The sequence below is a fragment of the Chlorocebus sabaeus genome, chromosome 21 (assembly GCF_047675955.1).
Source record: "Chlorocebus sabaeus isolate Y175 chromosome 21, mChlSab1.0.hap1, whole genome shotgun sequence".
Lineage (NCBI taxonomy): Eukaryota > Metazoa > Chordata > Mammalia > Primates > Cercopithecidae > Chlorocebus > Chlorocebus sabaeus.
In genome coordinates this window covers 8,547,507-8,564,156 of record NC_132924.1, presented here as the reverse complement: position 1 = coordinate 8,564,156, position 16,650 = coordinate 8,547,507, and positions in this window count along the sequence as shown.

Here is a 16,650-nt window from a genome sequence, read left to right as displayed (position 1 = left end):
TGGGAATCACTCAGACATTTATAAATAATGGGTACTTTGCTCTTGGGGGAAAGCAAAAAGATCATTCAGGGTGTGCATAGGACTGGCAAATGAGAAGAATATTTTTCTAGGTTTCTATTCACAAGAAGAAATGTGTATCATTAAATTTGGCTTATAATCAAGAAAGCTAGAAAACAGGAGAGCATTCTCAGATATTTCAAGGAAGGTGGTGTGAAATGTGAGATCCAGGGCGAAGGATGGCTCTTCTCTGTTTAAAAGGATCTCAAGGATAGGCTAGGTCACCTTGCCATGGCTGGAGGTCCCCAAAACAAAAGGAAACTGACATTGTTTCCTCAGGAGATTTACAGGCCCAGGAGAACTGGGAGCTTTCTACCATCAGCTGGCTGTGCTGAGGGGTGTGGATGTGAAGAGCAGAACTTCAAGAAGCAAACAAGTGTGTTTGTGAGCACATGCCAAAGGTTTATGTAACTCATTGTGAACTAATCATGGGAAAGACAAAGTTCAAAGAGAATTAAAGGAGTGGGGCAGGCAAGGGATGCTGAAATGCCATTACTATCTAAATTCCAAAACTGGTTTTTGTTCTCCAGGGAACTGAAACTCTAGCTATTAAGGTCATTTTCTCTAGCAGACTGTAAAACTAGGATGACATCCGTCTTTATATAGATTAACTTCTAACTTGATAGGGTTGTAAAATATCTGAACTCTTGCTGTTGAGAATTGTTAGTTAAAAATACATTCCCTGAGAAAATCATATTGGTCAAGTGAAGTCATGCCAGTTTATCAGAAAGACTCAAATCAGCTTACAGAAAAAATCTCTGTCTCTCCCTCTCTCTCTCTCTCTCTATCTATGATATATAGATATGCTATCTATGTGATATACATATAGATATGATACCTGTGATAACAATATGAGAGAGAAAGATGTAAATACATACATAGCTATAGATAGATATAGATACATATAAATACTCAAGTCATCACTGTGTTCTCATGTTTGGGTAGACATATTTTAACAGAAATTTGAACAAGGTATCTCTGAGGCCCTAATTGACTTCAATATTCCACAAGGCAAAGTTTTTGAAGGTACCTAGTCTTAACTGACAGTATGGTCATCTGATCTGGTATTTCTCCTGGAAATGTGGATGTCTCTCAGTAAAACTAGCAGGAGGAGTTGGCACAACTGTCACTGTGCCCCTTGCCCCACATGTCAGTTATAAATTTACAAGTAATTATATTTAAATCCACTATTAAAGCAATATGTCCATCAGAAACCTGGTTCAGACCATTAGCACCTTCATGGGTAAAGCACTTAAAATCAGACGTGATGGCCTGGGGAGAGAGGAGGCCCTGCAGCCAGGCTTTTTCCTAACCGCACCCGAGGTTGGGACCTGACCTGGGTCCTATCACAGAACCTGATGACACCGTCATGTAAAGACCACTGGACTTTTAACGCTAAGTACTTTAGCAAAAAGCATTTGAAAGGCAAACATTTTATTCACATATATTTCCATTATCCCTTCAAGTTTCCTATGTGATTTAAGATAAAGATAGACATTTTTTTTTTTTTTTTCCTGGCTTTGGCTCTGGCCGGTAACAGTGAATTGTTGCTTAAAATGAACACTATTAGGTAGCTTTCTTTTTTAGCCCACCAGGTATTTTTGAAAAAAGTACTCTGAGAAAACAGAAACTGCAAGCAATACAGCTACCAGGACTAGGGATTACGGTGATTTCAACCATCACTGGATACTCCCGAAAGGGTTCTCCGAGAGAGCAGCTGTGTCTACCCTGCTTTGGCGTTCTTTCCCAGGCATGGCGACTGTTAAGTCCAAATGTAATCCTTATCTGGTCATACATGCCCTGGCATTACTCATATATGCAGATATTTTAAATTCTTCCAATTTTTTTTAGGGAGGGTATTAAAACATGAGTAAAAATTAATTTGTGGGCTCACTAAGAGTGGGATTTAATTTGCATTTTTATCCTCGTTGATTAGCACCAAGCCTAGAAAAACTTGTGTTCATTAAGAACTTGTTGATTGAACAGCTAGAAAGGGGCTTGTCTTCCATAAGGAGACCTCTACTCTTGTGAATTTTACTCTCTAGCAGAGGGACATGGGCAACAGACAACAAAATAAATGTTACATGGTATAGTTGAACAATATAAATGCCATGGAAATGAAAAATAAAAGTGCAGAGCAAGGAAGAGAGATGAGAAGGTCAACTGAGATATTAAATGAAGTGGGGATGGTGGGCCTCACAGAGAGGGGAGGTGACACACTTGAAGAAGGTGAAGGGGCAAGCAGAGATACTTCCTGGGGAATGTGCATTCCCAGCAGGACCATCAGTGCTAAAGCCATATTTGGAGGTGTGCCTGGCACTTGCCAGGAATAATGAGGAAGGGGAGGTAGCAGAGGAGAGCTAAGCTGCTAGGAGAATGGCACAGGACGTTGGAGAGCTGATGAGGTCCAGATAACATGTGGCTTCACAAACCATTGCAAGGATATGGCATCTACTGTGAGTCAAATGGAAATTTATTGCAGGATTTGAAAAAAGAGTGATGGCCATGTCCAGTGGCTCATACCTATGATCCCAGCATTATGGGAGGCCGAGGCAGGCAGATCACTTGAGCCCAGGAGTTTTAGACCAGCCTGGGCAACATGGTGAAACCTTGTCTCTACCAAAAATACAAAAATTAACCAGGCGTGGTGGCACATGAAAATAGTCTCAGCTAATCAGGATGCTAAGGTGGGAGGGTCACTTGAGCTCTGGAAAGTGGAGGCTGCAGTGAGCTGAGATCATCACCACACTCCAGCCTGGGCGACAGGGTAAGATCCTGTCTCAGTAAAAAGTAAAAGTCATTGATGTGGTTTGGTTCTGTGTCCCCACCCAAATCTCATCTTGTAGCTCCCATAACTCCCACATGTTGTGAGAGGGACCCAGTGGGAGATGATTGAATTATGAGAGCTAGTCTTTCCCATACCATTGTCATGGTGGTGAATAAGCCTCACGAGATCTGATGGTTTGATAAGGAGAAACTCGTTTTGCTTGGCATTCATTTTCTCTTTGCCTGCTGCCATCCATGTAAGATGTGAATTGCTCCTCCTTGCCTTCTGCCATGATCGTGAGGTTTCTTCTGATCATGGAACTGCAATTAAACCTCTTTCTTTTGTAAATGCCCCAGTCTCAGGTATGTTTTATCAAAAGCATTAAAACAAACTAATACAAGCATGATATAATGTGGATTTATACTTGAAAATACTTGAGACTACTCTGTGTATGGATGGAGGTAAAGAAGGGGAAGGAAATGGAGATCCCTAGGAGACTGTCAGTAATACAGGTGAGATATTGATGACAATGACCGTAGTGGCAGCCAGGATCACAGACCAGGTGGAGCAGGGAAAATAGTCAGATTATGGATATTTTTTTTGATGGGAGAAGCAACTGCATTTCCTTAATTTGGATTTGGAGAAGAAGAGAAACTGACGACTCAAAGTTGGCATTGAGGTTGCAGGCATGAACAAGTAAGAATGAAATTTCTATGCAAGACATCAGGGAAAGCTGCTGCTGGAGCAAAGGAGGGGGTAGAGGAGGGGGTATTGGGCTGAAATCAGGTTTTTTTCTTTGCCCCTGTGAGGTTTGAGGTGTCAAGTAGATATCCCAATGGGAGTTCCAAGCAAGTTAAATATTTGAGGGCAGTACCTCAGGGAGATGTCTGAGATTGAGATATGGATTCTGCTGTCAGTAAATATTTCTTCAACAGAAGTTTGGCATTAGGGAGAAAAGGAAAATCCTGGATCAGGGAAGCAGGGGGACAGCCACAGTTCAACTTCATCTCATTGCAAAACAAAAAGGACACAATGGGAGGTGTACACGGGAAATAAAGTAGATTAAGACATTCTTCTTGATTTCACAGTCCTTTTTTAAAAACTACATTTACCTTCAAATAATATTTTTAAATATTCAATAACCTTGGAATAATTTTTGCTAAGTGCAGCATTTCCAACTGTCATGTTTACCAGTGAATAATCTAAGTATATAAGTGGGACTGAATTTGAATATTTACTGTCATGCATTACTTCTGTCAACACTAACTTTCTAATTCAAACCATATATTTTATATTTAATTGATTATCTATTACATAATCAGACAATAATAAATACCATGTGATTATTTCTTTGGAAAACTTAATCTAACACAAAGTATATTCTGCTTCTTAAATCTGGTGAGAAACGATGAGTTTGGTGAGCTTAAAGCAATTAAGAAAAAGTAAGATAATATGGTAGACACCGTTTTGTGGACTGTGTATTTTTAAATTTGCTACTATATCATTGGATTGCTTAAACTGGAGAGCTATGAAGCCTAAAAGAGTTTGTTTTTCCTAATAAAGTGCTGCCAGCTCTGTACTGTGATCTGCACACATCAGAGAATGGAGGCTTAAAAAGCAGCTAGAGAAGGTAGCTCCTCAGAAAACAGAAACTCCTTCTGAAATCATAAAACTTCATTCCCTCTCAGAGTGGTGAGGGTCTGCCCCTGCCTGTCAAGTAGTTTGCAAGGCAGAGAGGTGTCTTGTGCAGTACAAAGACGTGTTCCTGATCATGGTACCCACCATTCCTAGAATATGCCTCAGAGGTCCCAGAGCTGAGTGATGGTAAGTGGCTAGCACCAGGAATGAGCAAGAGTTGAGCACATGCTGACATGAAGGTGAACTTGTCCAAGGAAATACTTGCTTGCGGTGACATTTCTTTCTATGCAGAGAGGCATACCTTGTTTCTGAAAAGAGCTGAGTGCTTGAAATTTTCTTTGAGCAGAATGCTTGAAATCATGCAAACTGAAGTGGCAAATAAGGCAAAACCATTCCCCACATGTAGAAAAATCAGCAGAAGCTTTCAAACATATGAGTTATGAAACAGCACAGCTGGGATTCTTTTTAAGCAATGTGTCAAGTTATTACTCAGAGCACTGAAGATGTGTTTTTGCTTCCTGCTACATTTCTCTGAAAAGCAGTTGAAAAGGACTGGCTGCCCTCAAAATGTGGAGAGAAACATGAAAAGTGGTATATGCTACTCAAGCAGGCATTTCTCTATTTTAATGAAACATTAGCATTTGATATTCATCAAAATTACAATAAAAGCACTGCCACTCAGCCAAATTATTGGTTATCTAGGTCCTTCTGTGAAATGTACTGGTAGGGCACATAGTAAAATAGCATGGTGGAGAGAATCCTTGATTTCGGATCACACGACTTGGATTGCAGTGTTTGTTCCACAAGTTTCTAGATAAGAGAAGTGAATTTTCACAATTTTAAAATGGGGATATAAAAACATGTACCAAAAGTATAGGTGTTTTATGATGAATAAGTGACAAAGGTTTGTGAAAATTACTTTTTATTTTACTAATTATTCTAATATTACTTTTAAAAATATAATATCTCGCACCCACTGGGATGACAACAAAACCAAACAGACAAAATCAGGGAAAAAATTGTTAACAAGAATGTGGAAAAATTGGAACCCTTGTGCACTGATGGTAGGAATGTAAAATAGTGCAGCTACTGTGAAAATAATTTGGCAGTTTCTCAAAACAATTAAAGATAGAATTGCCATATGATCCTGCAATTCCACTTTTGAATATATACCATAAAGAACTGAAAGCAGTGTCTCAACAAGATATTTGTTCACCCATGTTTATAGCAGTTATTCATAATCGCTAAAAGGTGAAAACTACCCAAAGGGCCTGTAGACAGACAGAAGGTTGGATTTAAAAAAATGTGATGCATCCATACAATGGAATATTATTCAGCCTTAAGAAGGAAGGGAATATTAAAACATGCTACAACAGAAGTGATCTTCAATGACATTAACCTAAGTGAAACAGCCAGACACACACATACACACACATATGATATGTATGTTTTCACTTATGCAGACTACTTATAGTAGCCACATTCATAGAGACAGAATAGAATGGTGGTTACCAGGGCCTGGGGGAGAAGGGAATGGGTAGCCATTGTTTAATGGGTATACAGTTTCAGTTTGGAATGATGAAAGTTCTGGAAATGGATAGAAGTGATGGGTGCAAAACAATACAAGTGTACTTAATACCTCTGAATTTTACACGTAAAATACTTAAGATGGTATATTTTAAGTTATGTGGATTTTCTTACAATAAAAATTGGATCAAAGAAGAATCAAATAAATGGAGACTTACTCTATATTTATGAATAGGAAGATTCAATATTGTCAAGATGTTAATTCTCCCCAACATGATCTGTAGGTTCAAAGCAATCCCAGTCAACATTCTAGCAAGTTCATTTGTGAATATTGAGAAGCTGATTCTTAAGTTTATGTGGAAAAGCAAAAGACTCAGAATAGCCAACACAATTTTGAATGAGAACAATGAAGTTAAAGGACTGACACTATCTGACTTCAAGACTTACCATAAACCTATAGTAATCAAGACCTTGTGGCACTGGTGAAAGAATAGACAAATAGATCAAAGGAACAAAACAGAAAGCCACATATTTATATAGTTAACCAAACTTTTACAAAAGAGCAAAGCTATTCAGTTGAGAAAATATAGTCTATTCAACAAATAGTGCTGCAACAATTGGACATTCACACGCAAAAAAAAGGAGTCTAGACACAGACCTTACATCTTACATCTTTCACAAAAATTAATTCAAAATAGATCACAGAACTCAATGTAAAATTCAAAACTATAAAACTCCTAGATGATAGCGTAGAAGAAACTCTAGATGACTTGCATTCAATGATGGCTTTTTAGCTATGACACCAATGGCCCAATCTATGAAAGAAAGAAACACAATGGAAGTTTCTGCTCTGTGAAAGATACAGTCACTAGAATGAAAAGACTAGACTGAGGAAAAATATTTGCAAAATAAACATATGACAAAAGATTCTTGTCTAAAATATACAAATAACTCCTTTTTTTTTTTTTTAACTTAGAAGAAACTTTAATTAGAAAGAAACAGGAATATTCAATGGACTCCCAAGACAAGAATGTAGATGTGTATCAGAAGCTGAGCACTGATGTTGCTACTAGAGTCTCTCTGAGCCTTTATTGGATTCCCACTTCTGGAGCTGCTTTCATTATTTTGCCTCTCAGTTTCAAAACAGACAAATAACTCAACACTCAACAATAAGAAAAGTAACAACTTGGTTGAAAAATGGGCCAAAGACCTTAAAAGACACCTCACAAAAGATGATAGACAGGTAGGAAATAAACACATAAAAAGATGCTCTATGTCAGATGTTCATCAGAGAAGTGAAATTAAAACAACGAGACACAACTGTGCATCTCCTAGAATGACCAAAATCCAGAACACTGGCAACAAATAATCTTGAGGATGTGGAAGAGTTCTCATTGCTGATGGGAATGCAAAATGGTACAGTCTTTTGGAAGATAGCTTGGAGATTTCTTATAAAGCTAAACTTGGATTTACCACAGCATCTACCAACGGTGCTCCTTGGTATTCACCCAGTGAAGCTGAAAATATATGTCCCCACATTAAAAACAGGCACATGGAGGTTTACAGAAGTTTTAAACATAATTTCCAAGGCTTGGAAGCAACCAAGATGTCCTTCAGTCAGTGAATGGATGAATAAACTGTGGAACATCCAGACCATGGGAGATTATTCAGTGCTGAAAAGAAATGAGCTAAGAAAGCCATAAAAAGACATGGAAGAGAAGTAAGTGCATCAGTGGAAGAGTCCAAAAGGCAACGTGCTCTATGCTCCAAATTTATGACATTCTGAAATCGGTGAAACTATGGAAACAGTAAAAATATTAGTGATGCCAGGGGTTAAAGGAAGAGAGAAAGTGATAGGCAAGAGAACTGTGGATTTTTAGGGCAGTGTAAATACTCTGTATAATACTCTGATGGTGGGTACACAACATTATACCTTTGTCCAAATCCATAGGATGTTCAACACCAAGAGTGAATCCTAATGCAGCCTATGGTCTTTGGGTGATAATGATGCATCAATGCAAGTCATAAATTTGGAAAAATTTACCTTTCCTGGGAAGGAGTTGATAATGAGGGAGTCTATGCATGTGTAGTGGGAGGGGTTATGTGAGATATTCATGTGCTTTCTGCCCAGTTTTGCTGTGAACCTAAAATTTCACTAAAAGTGGATAAAGGATGTGATCAGACAATTCTCAAATGAAGACATACATGCAACCAACAAACATAAAATAAAGCCCAATATCACTGATCACTAGAATATTGCAAATCAAAACCACAGTGAGATACCACCAGTCAGAATGACGATTATTAAAAATTCAAAAAACAGCAGACACTGGCAAGGTTGTCAAGAAAAAGAAATGCTTTTACACTTTTGGTGGAAGTGTAAGTTAGTTCAACTACTGTGGAAGACGGTATGGTGATTCCTTAAAGACTAGAGACAGAAATACCATTTGACCCAGCAATCCCGTTACTGGGTATATATCCAAAGGAGTATAAATCGTTCTATTATAAAGACACATGCACATGTATGTTCATTGCAGCACTATTCACAATAGCAAAGACGTGGAATCAACCTAAATGCTCCTCAATGATAGACTGGATAAAGAAAATGTGGTACATATAGACCATGAAATACTATGCAGCCATAAAAAAGAATGAGACTATGTCCTTTGCAGTGATGTGAATGGAGCTGGAGGCCATTATTCTTGGCAAACTAATGCAGTGACAGAAAAGCAAATATTGCACATTCTCACTTATAAGTAAGAGATGAATGATGAGAAACATAGACATATTGAGGGGAACAACACACACTGGGGCCTGTGGGAAGATGGGGGCAGGGAGGATGGGGGGTAGGATGCTGGTCTTAATACCTGGGTGATGGCATGATCTGTGCAGCAAACTACCATTGCACACATTTACCTATGTAATGAACCTGCACATCCCACACATGAACCCGTGACTTTAAAGTTGGAGATTTTAAAAAATGAGAAAAAAATTGCTCTACAAAATGAAGTCTTTAAAAAATGGGAAAATTGCAATCTCTTACTGATATCACAGTTATTATGCATCATTTCTCAGAACCTTATGAAGATTGTTGCTGAAAATAGGAACCAACACATTGTTTTTGCTATTGGACCAGAAAGAATTAAGAAAGCTCAGTCCAGGTACAGTGGCTCATGCCTGTAATCCCAGCACTTTGGGAGTCTGAGGCAGGTGGATCACCTGAGCTCATGGGTTCTAGACCAGCCTAGACAACATGGCTAAACCCTGTCTCTACTAAATACACAAAAATTAAGTGGGCATAGTGGTGGACTTCTGTAATCCCAGCTCCTCAGGAGGCTGAGGCAGAAGAATCACTTGAATTTGGGAGGGGGTGCTCCAGTCAAGGCGACAGAGCAAGACTCCATCACCCCTCCCCATCCCCAACCCCCCCGCCCAACACACAAAATAAATAAATAAAGTAAAAAAGAAAGTTCACCATCTTTGAGGCACAAGCCAACGGGGGTGAAAAAGCCAAAGATGCCAACATCTACTATTTTTTGGTTGTGGCCATTCTTGCAAGAGTCAGGTGATATCACATTGTGGTTTTGATTTGTATTTCCCTGATGATTATTGATGTTGAGCATTTTTTCATGTTTGTTGGCCATTTGTATATCTTCTTTTAAGAATTGTCTATTCAAATCCTTAGCCCACTTTTTGATAGGGTTGTTTTTTTCTTACTGATTTGTTGGAGTTGGTTGTAGATTCTGGATATTAGTCCTTTGACAGATGTATGAGATTGTGAAGATGGTCTCCCATTCTGTGGGTTGTCTGTTTACTCTGCTGACTGTTCCTTTTGCCATGCAAAAGCTCTTTAGTTTAATTAGGTCCCAGATAAATAAATATCTTAGTTTTTATTTCATTTGTGGTGAACAGGGAACCCTTTTACACTGCTGGTGGGAATGTAAACTAGCACAGCAGCTATGGAAAACAATGTGGAGATTCCTTAAAGGTCTAAAAACAGAACTACCATTTGATCCAGGAATCCCACTACTGGCTATCTACCCAGAGGAAAAGAAGTCATTATTTGAAAAAGATAATTGCACACACACACACGTGTTTATAGCAGCACAATTCATAACTGCACAATCGTGGAAGCAACCCAGATGCCAATCAATCAATGAATGGATAAAGAAACTGTGATATCTATACACACAATGGAATACTATGCAGCCATAAAAAAGGAATGAATGAATAGCATTTGTGGTGACCTGGATGAGATTGGTGATGTAACTCAGGAATGGAAAACCAAACATCATATGCTCTCACTGATATGTGGGAGCTAAGCTATGAGGACGCAAAGGCATAAGAATGATACAATGGACTTTGGGGAGTTGGGGGGAAGAGTGGAAGGGAAATGAGGGATACAAAACTACAAATATGGTGCAGTGTATACTGCTTGGGTGATGGATGCACCAAAAGTCTCACAAATCACCACTAAAGAACTTAGTCACGTAACCAAATACCACCTGTACCCCAATAGCATATGAAAAAATAAAATTTTTAAAAAGCCAAAGACAAGTGAATGAAAGGAATAATTGATTGTCATGATTTCCAAGTAGATTTGCTGGGTCAAGATCAAGGTCAGGGGAAAATTTACACACTGTGAATATTTTTTTATCTGCATTGAAGTTGAATAGAAAATTTGAATTCATACTTATGTCTAATTTTAAAATAGTTGCATATGTTCTATTAAATTCATTTAATTGTCATTTATTTTATTGTGTATAACAAGCATTACATACACTGGGTAAGGAATTAAGTAGCTGTAAAATAAAATAGGATGAAAATTATGCATTCCTCTTCTCCATTTTTTCTGGAAACAATGTTAAACCTAAATGATTTTAAAACGTAGTTACTCATTCTTAAGGTATTTTGTTCTGCTTTTCAGTAGACTATTAAAAATTTTTGTAAAGCAACTCATTAATAAATAACATAATCTATAAGCACACAAAAGAAACTATGTATGGAAAACAAAATGCTAGCAACAAAAATTTGAACCAAAATACTAAAAATGTCTATTAAGATAACGTAAATAACTAATAATTAGAGAGTTTCACATTCTTGAATTGGAAGCTATAATTAAAACTATATGTATGTATATGTGTGTGTGTGTATACATATATATATAATGCACAAAATGCTACATCATGTTTTTACTTTCTTGATACTCTTAATTAGAAAAACATGTTGGAAAGCAGTTTAAAAATAAGTGTCAACACATTTGTTAATAACATCAATGAAATATTACTAAAAAACATACTTCTGAGTTTTTATTCTATGAGTATAATCTATAATCTGTAATATTAATATAAGAGTATTTATTAGAGAAAATATTAGAAACCAATTCAATACCCAGCATTCAAACACTGAATATGAAAACTACCATGTTTCAAAATTTCAGGAAAATATATAGCCTTAAAAAAGTGGTTGTGGAGGGGCGGAGCAAGATGGCCGAATAGGAACAGCTCCAGTCTCCAACTCCCAGCGCGAGCGACACAGAAGACCGGCAATTTCTGCATTTTCAACTGAGGTACTGGGTTCATCTCACTGGGGAGTGCCAGACGATCGGTGCTGGTCAGCTGCTGCAGCCCGACCAGCGAGAGCTGAAGCAGGGCGAGGCATTGCCTCACCTGGAAAGCGCAAGGGGGAAGGGAATCCCTTTTCCTAGCCAGGGGAACTGAGACACACAACACCTGGAAAATCGGGTAACTCCCACCCCAATACTGCGCTTTAAGCAAACAGGCACACCAGGAGATCATATCCCACACCTGGCCGGGAGGGTCCCACACCCACGGAGCCTCCCTCATTGCTAGCACAGCAGTCTGTGATCTACCGGCAAGGCAGCAGCCAGGCTGGGGGAGGGGCGCCCGCCATTGCTGAGGCTTAAGTAGGTAAACAAAGCTGCTGGGAAGCTCGAACTGGGTGGAGCTCACAGCAGCTCAAGGAAACCTGCCTGCCTCTGTAGACTCCACCTCTGGGGACAGGGCACAGTAAATAATAACAAACGCAGCAGCTCTGCAGACGCAAACGACTCTGTCTGACAGCTTTGAAGAGAGCAGTGGATCTCCCAACACGGAGGTTGAGATCTGAGAAGGGACAGACTCCCTGCTCAAGTGGGTCCCTGACCCCTGAGTAGCCTAACTGGGAGACATCCCCCACTAGGGGCAGTCTGACACACCACACCTCACAGGGTGGAGTACACCCCTGAGAGGAAGATTCCAAAGCAAGAATCAGACAGGTACACTCGCTGTTCAGAAATATTCTATCTTCTGCAGCCTCTGCTGCTGATACCCAGGCAAACAGGGTCTGGAGTGGACCTCAAGCAATCTCCTACAGCTACAACCTACAGCTGAGGATCCTGACTATTAGAAGGAAAGCTATCAAACAGGAAGGACACCTACACCAAAACCCCATCAGTACATCACCATCATCAAAGACCAGAGGCAGATAAAACCACAAAGATGGGGAAAAAGCAGGGCAGAAAAGCTGGAAATTCAAAAAATAAGAGCGCATCTCCTCCGGCAAAGGAGCGCAGCTCATCGCCAGCAACAGATCAAAGCTGGACGGAGAATGACTTCGACGAGATGAGAGAAGAAGGCTTCAGTCCATCAAATTTCTCAGAGCTAAAGGAGGAATTACGTACCCAGCGCAAAGAAACTAAAAATCTTGAAAAAAAAGTGGAAGAATTGATGGCTAGAGTAATTAATGCAGAGAAGCTCACAAACGAAATGAAAGAGATGAAAACCATGGCACGAGAAATACGTGACAAATGCACAAGCTTCAGTAACCGTCTCGATCAACTGGAAGAAAGAATGTCAGCGATGGAGGATCAAATGAATGAAATGAAGCGAGAACAGAAACCAAAAGAAAAAAGAAGAAAAAGAAATGAACAAAGCCTGCAAGAAGTATGGGATTATGTAAAAAGACCAAATCTACGTCTGATTGGGGTGCCTGAAAGTGAGGGGGAAAATGGAACCAAGTTGGAAAACACTCTTCAGGATATCATCCAGGAGAACTTCCCCAACCTAGTAGGGCAGGCCAACATTCAAATCCAGGAAATACAGAGAACGCCACAAAGATACTCCTCGAGAAGAGCAACTCCAAGACACATAATTGCCAGATTCACCAAAGTTGAAATGAAGGAAAAAATCTTAAGGGCAGCCAGAGAGAAAGGTCGGGTTACCCACAAAGGGAAGCCCATCAGACTAACAGCAGATCTCTCGGCAGAAACTCTTCAAGCCAGAAGAGAGTGGGGGCCAATATTCAACATTCTTAAAGAAAAGAATTTTAAACCCAGAATTTTATATCCAGCCAAACTAAGTTTCATAAGTGAAGGAGAAATAAAATCCTTTACAGATAAGCAAATGCTTAGAGATTTTGTCACCACTAGGCCTGCCTTACAAGAGACCCTGAAGGAAGCACTAAACATGGAAAGGAACAACCGGTACCAGCCATTGCAAAAACATGCCAAAATGTAAAGACCATCAAGGCTAGGAAGAAACTGCATCAACTAATGAGCAAAATAACCAGTTAATATCATAATGGCAGGATCAAGTTCACACATAACAATCTTAACCTTAAATGTAAATGGACTAAATGCTCCAATTAAAAGACACAGACTGGCAAACTGGATAAAGAGTCAAGATCCATCAGTCTGCTGTATTCAGGAGACCCATCTCACACGCAGAGACATACATAGGCTCAAAATAAAGGGATGGAGGAAGATTTACCAAGCAAATGGAGAGCACAAAAAAGCGGGGGTTGCAATACTAGTCTCTGATAAAACAGACTTTAAACCATCAAAGATCAAAAGAGACAAAGAAGGCCATTACATAATGGTAAAGGGATCAATTCAACAGGAAGAGCTAACTATCCTAAATATATATGCACCCAATACAGGAGCACCCAGATTCATAAAGCAAGTCCTTAGAGACTTACAAAGAGACTTAGACTCCCATACAATAATAATGGGAGACTTCAACACTCCACTGTCAACATTAGACAGATCAACGAGACAGAAAGTTAACAAGGATATCCAGGAATTGAACTCATCTCTGCAGCAAGCAGACCTAATAGACATCTATAGAACTCTCCACCCCAAATCAACAGAATATACATTCTTCTCAGCACCACATCGTACTTACTCCAAAATTGACCACGTAATTGGAAGTAAAGCACTCCTCAGCAAATGTACAAGAACAGAAATTATAACAAACTGTCTCTCAGACCACAGTGCAATCAAATTAGAACTCAGGACTAAGAAACTCAATCAAAACCGCTCAACTACATGGAAACTGAACAACCTGCTCCTGAATGACTACTGGGTACATAACGAAATGAAGGCAGAAATAAAGATGTTCTTTGAAACCAATGAGAACAAAGATACAACATACCAGAGTCTCTGGGACACATTTAAAGCAGTGTGTAGAGGGAAATTTATAGCACTAAATGCCCACAAGAGAAAGCAGGAAAGATCTAAAATTGACACTCTAACATCGCAATTAAAAGAACTAGAGAAGCAAGAGCAAACACATTCGAAAGCTAGCAGAAGGCAAGAAATAACTAAGATCAGAGCAGAACTGAAGGAGATAGAGACACAAAAAACCCTCCAAAAAATCAATGAATCCAGGAGTTGGTTTTTTGAAAAGATCAACAAAATTGACAGACCACTAGCAAGACTAATAAAGAAGAAAAGAGAGAAGAATCAAATCGACGCAATTAAAAATGATAAAGGGGATATCACCACCGACCCCACAGAAATACAAACTACCATCAGAGAATACTATAAACACCTCTACGCAAATAAACTGGAAAATCTAGAAGAAATGGATAATTTCCTGGACACTTACACTCTTCCAAGACTAAACCAGGAAGAAGTTGAATCCCTGAATAGACCAATAGTAGGCTCTGAAATTGAGGCAATAATTAATAGCCTACCAACCAAAAAAAGTCCAGGACCAGATGGATTCACAGCTGAATTCTACCAGAGGTACAAGGAGGAGCTGGTACCATTCCTTCTGAAACTATTCCAATCAATAGAAAAAGAGGGAATCCTCCCTAACTCATTTTATGAGGCCAACATCATCCTGATACCAAAGCCTGGCAGAGACACAACAAAAAAAGAGAATTTTAGACCAATATCCCTGATGAACATCGATGCAAAAATCCTCAATAAAATACTGGCAAACCGGATTCAGCAGCACATCAAAAAGCTTATCCACCATGATCAAGTGGGCTTCATCCCTGGGATGCAAGGCTGGTTCAACATTCGCAAATCAATAAACATAATCCAGCATATAAACAGAACCAAAGACAAGAACCACATCATTATCTCAATAGATGCAGAAAAGGCTTTTGACAAAATTCAACAGCCCTTCATGCTAAAAACGCTCAATAAATTCGGTATTGATGGAACGTACCTCAAAATAATAAGAGCTATTTATGACAAACCCACAGCCAATATCATACTGAATGGGCAAAAACTGGAAAAATTCCCTTTGAAAACTGGCACAAGACAGGGATGCCCTCTCTCACCACTCCTATTCAACATAGTGTTGGAAGTTCTGGCTAGGGCAATCAGGCAAGAGAAAGAAATCAAGGGGATTCAGTTAGGAAAAGAAGAAGTCAAATTGTCCCTGTTTGCAGACGACATGATTGTATATTTAGAAAACCCCATTGTCTCAGCCCAAAATCTCCTTAAGCTGATAAGAAACTTCAGCAAAGTCTCAGGATACAAAATTAATGTGCAAAAATCACAAGCATTCTTATACACCAGTGACAGTCAAACAGAGAGCCAAATCAGGAATGAACTTCCATTCACAATTGCTTCAAAGAGAATAAAATACCTAGGAATCCAACTTACAAGGGATGTAAAGGACCTCTTCAAGGAGAACTACAAACCACTGCTCAGTGAAATCAAAGAGGACACAAACAAATGGAAGAACATACCATGCTCATGGATAGGAAGAATCAATATCATGAAAATGGCCATACTGCCCAAGGTAATTTATAGATTCAATGCCATCCCCATCAAGCTACCAATGAGCTTCTTCACAGAATTGGAAAAAACTGCTTTAAAGTTCATATGGAACCAAAAAAGAGCCCGCATCTCCAAGACAATCCTAAGTCAAAAGAACAAAGCTGGAGGCATCACGCTACCTGACTTCAAACTATACTACAAGGCTACAGTAACCAAAACAGCATGGTACTGGTACCAAAACAGAGATATAGACCAATGGAACAGAACAGAGTCCTCAGAAATAATACCACGCATCTACAGCCATCTGATCTTTGACAAACCTGAGAGAAACAAGAAATGGGGAAAGGATTCCTTATTTAATAAATGGTGCTGGGAAAACTGGCTAGCCATAAGTAGAAAGCTGAAACTGGATCCTTTCCTTACTCCTTATACGAAAATTAATTCAAGATGGATTAGAGACTTAAATGTTAGACCTAATACCATAAAAATCCTAGAAGAAAACCTAGGTAGTACCATTCAGGACATAGGCATGGGCAAAGACTTCATGTCTAAAACACCAAAAGCAACGGCAACAAAAGCCAAAATTGACAAATGGGATCTCATCAAACTAAAGAGCTTCTGCACAGCAAAAGAAACTACCATC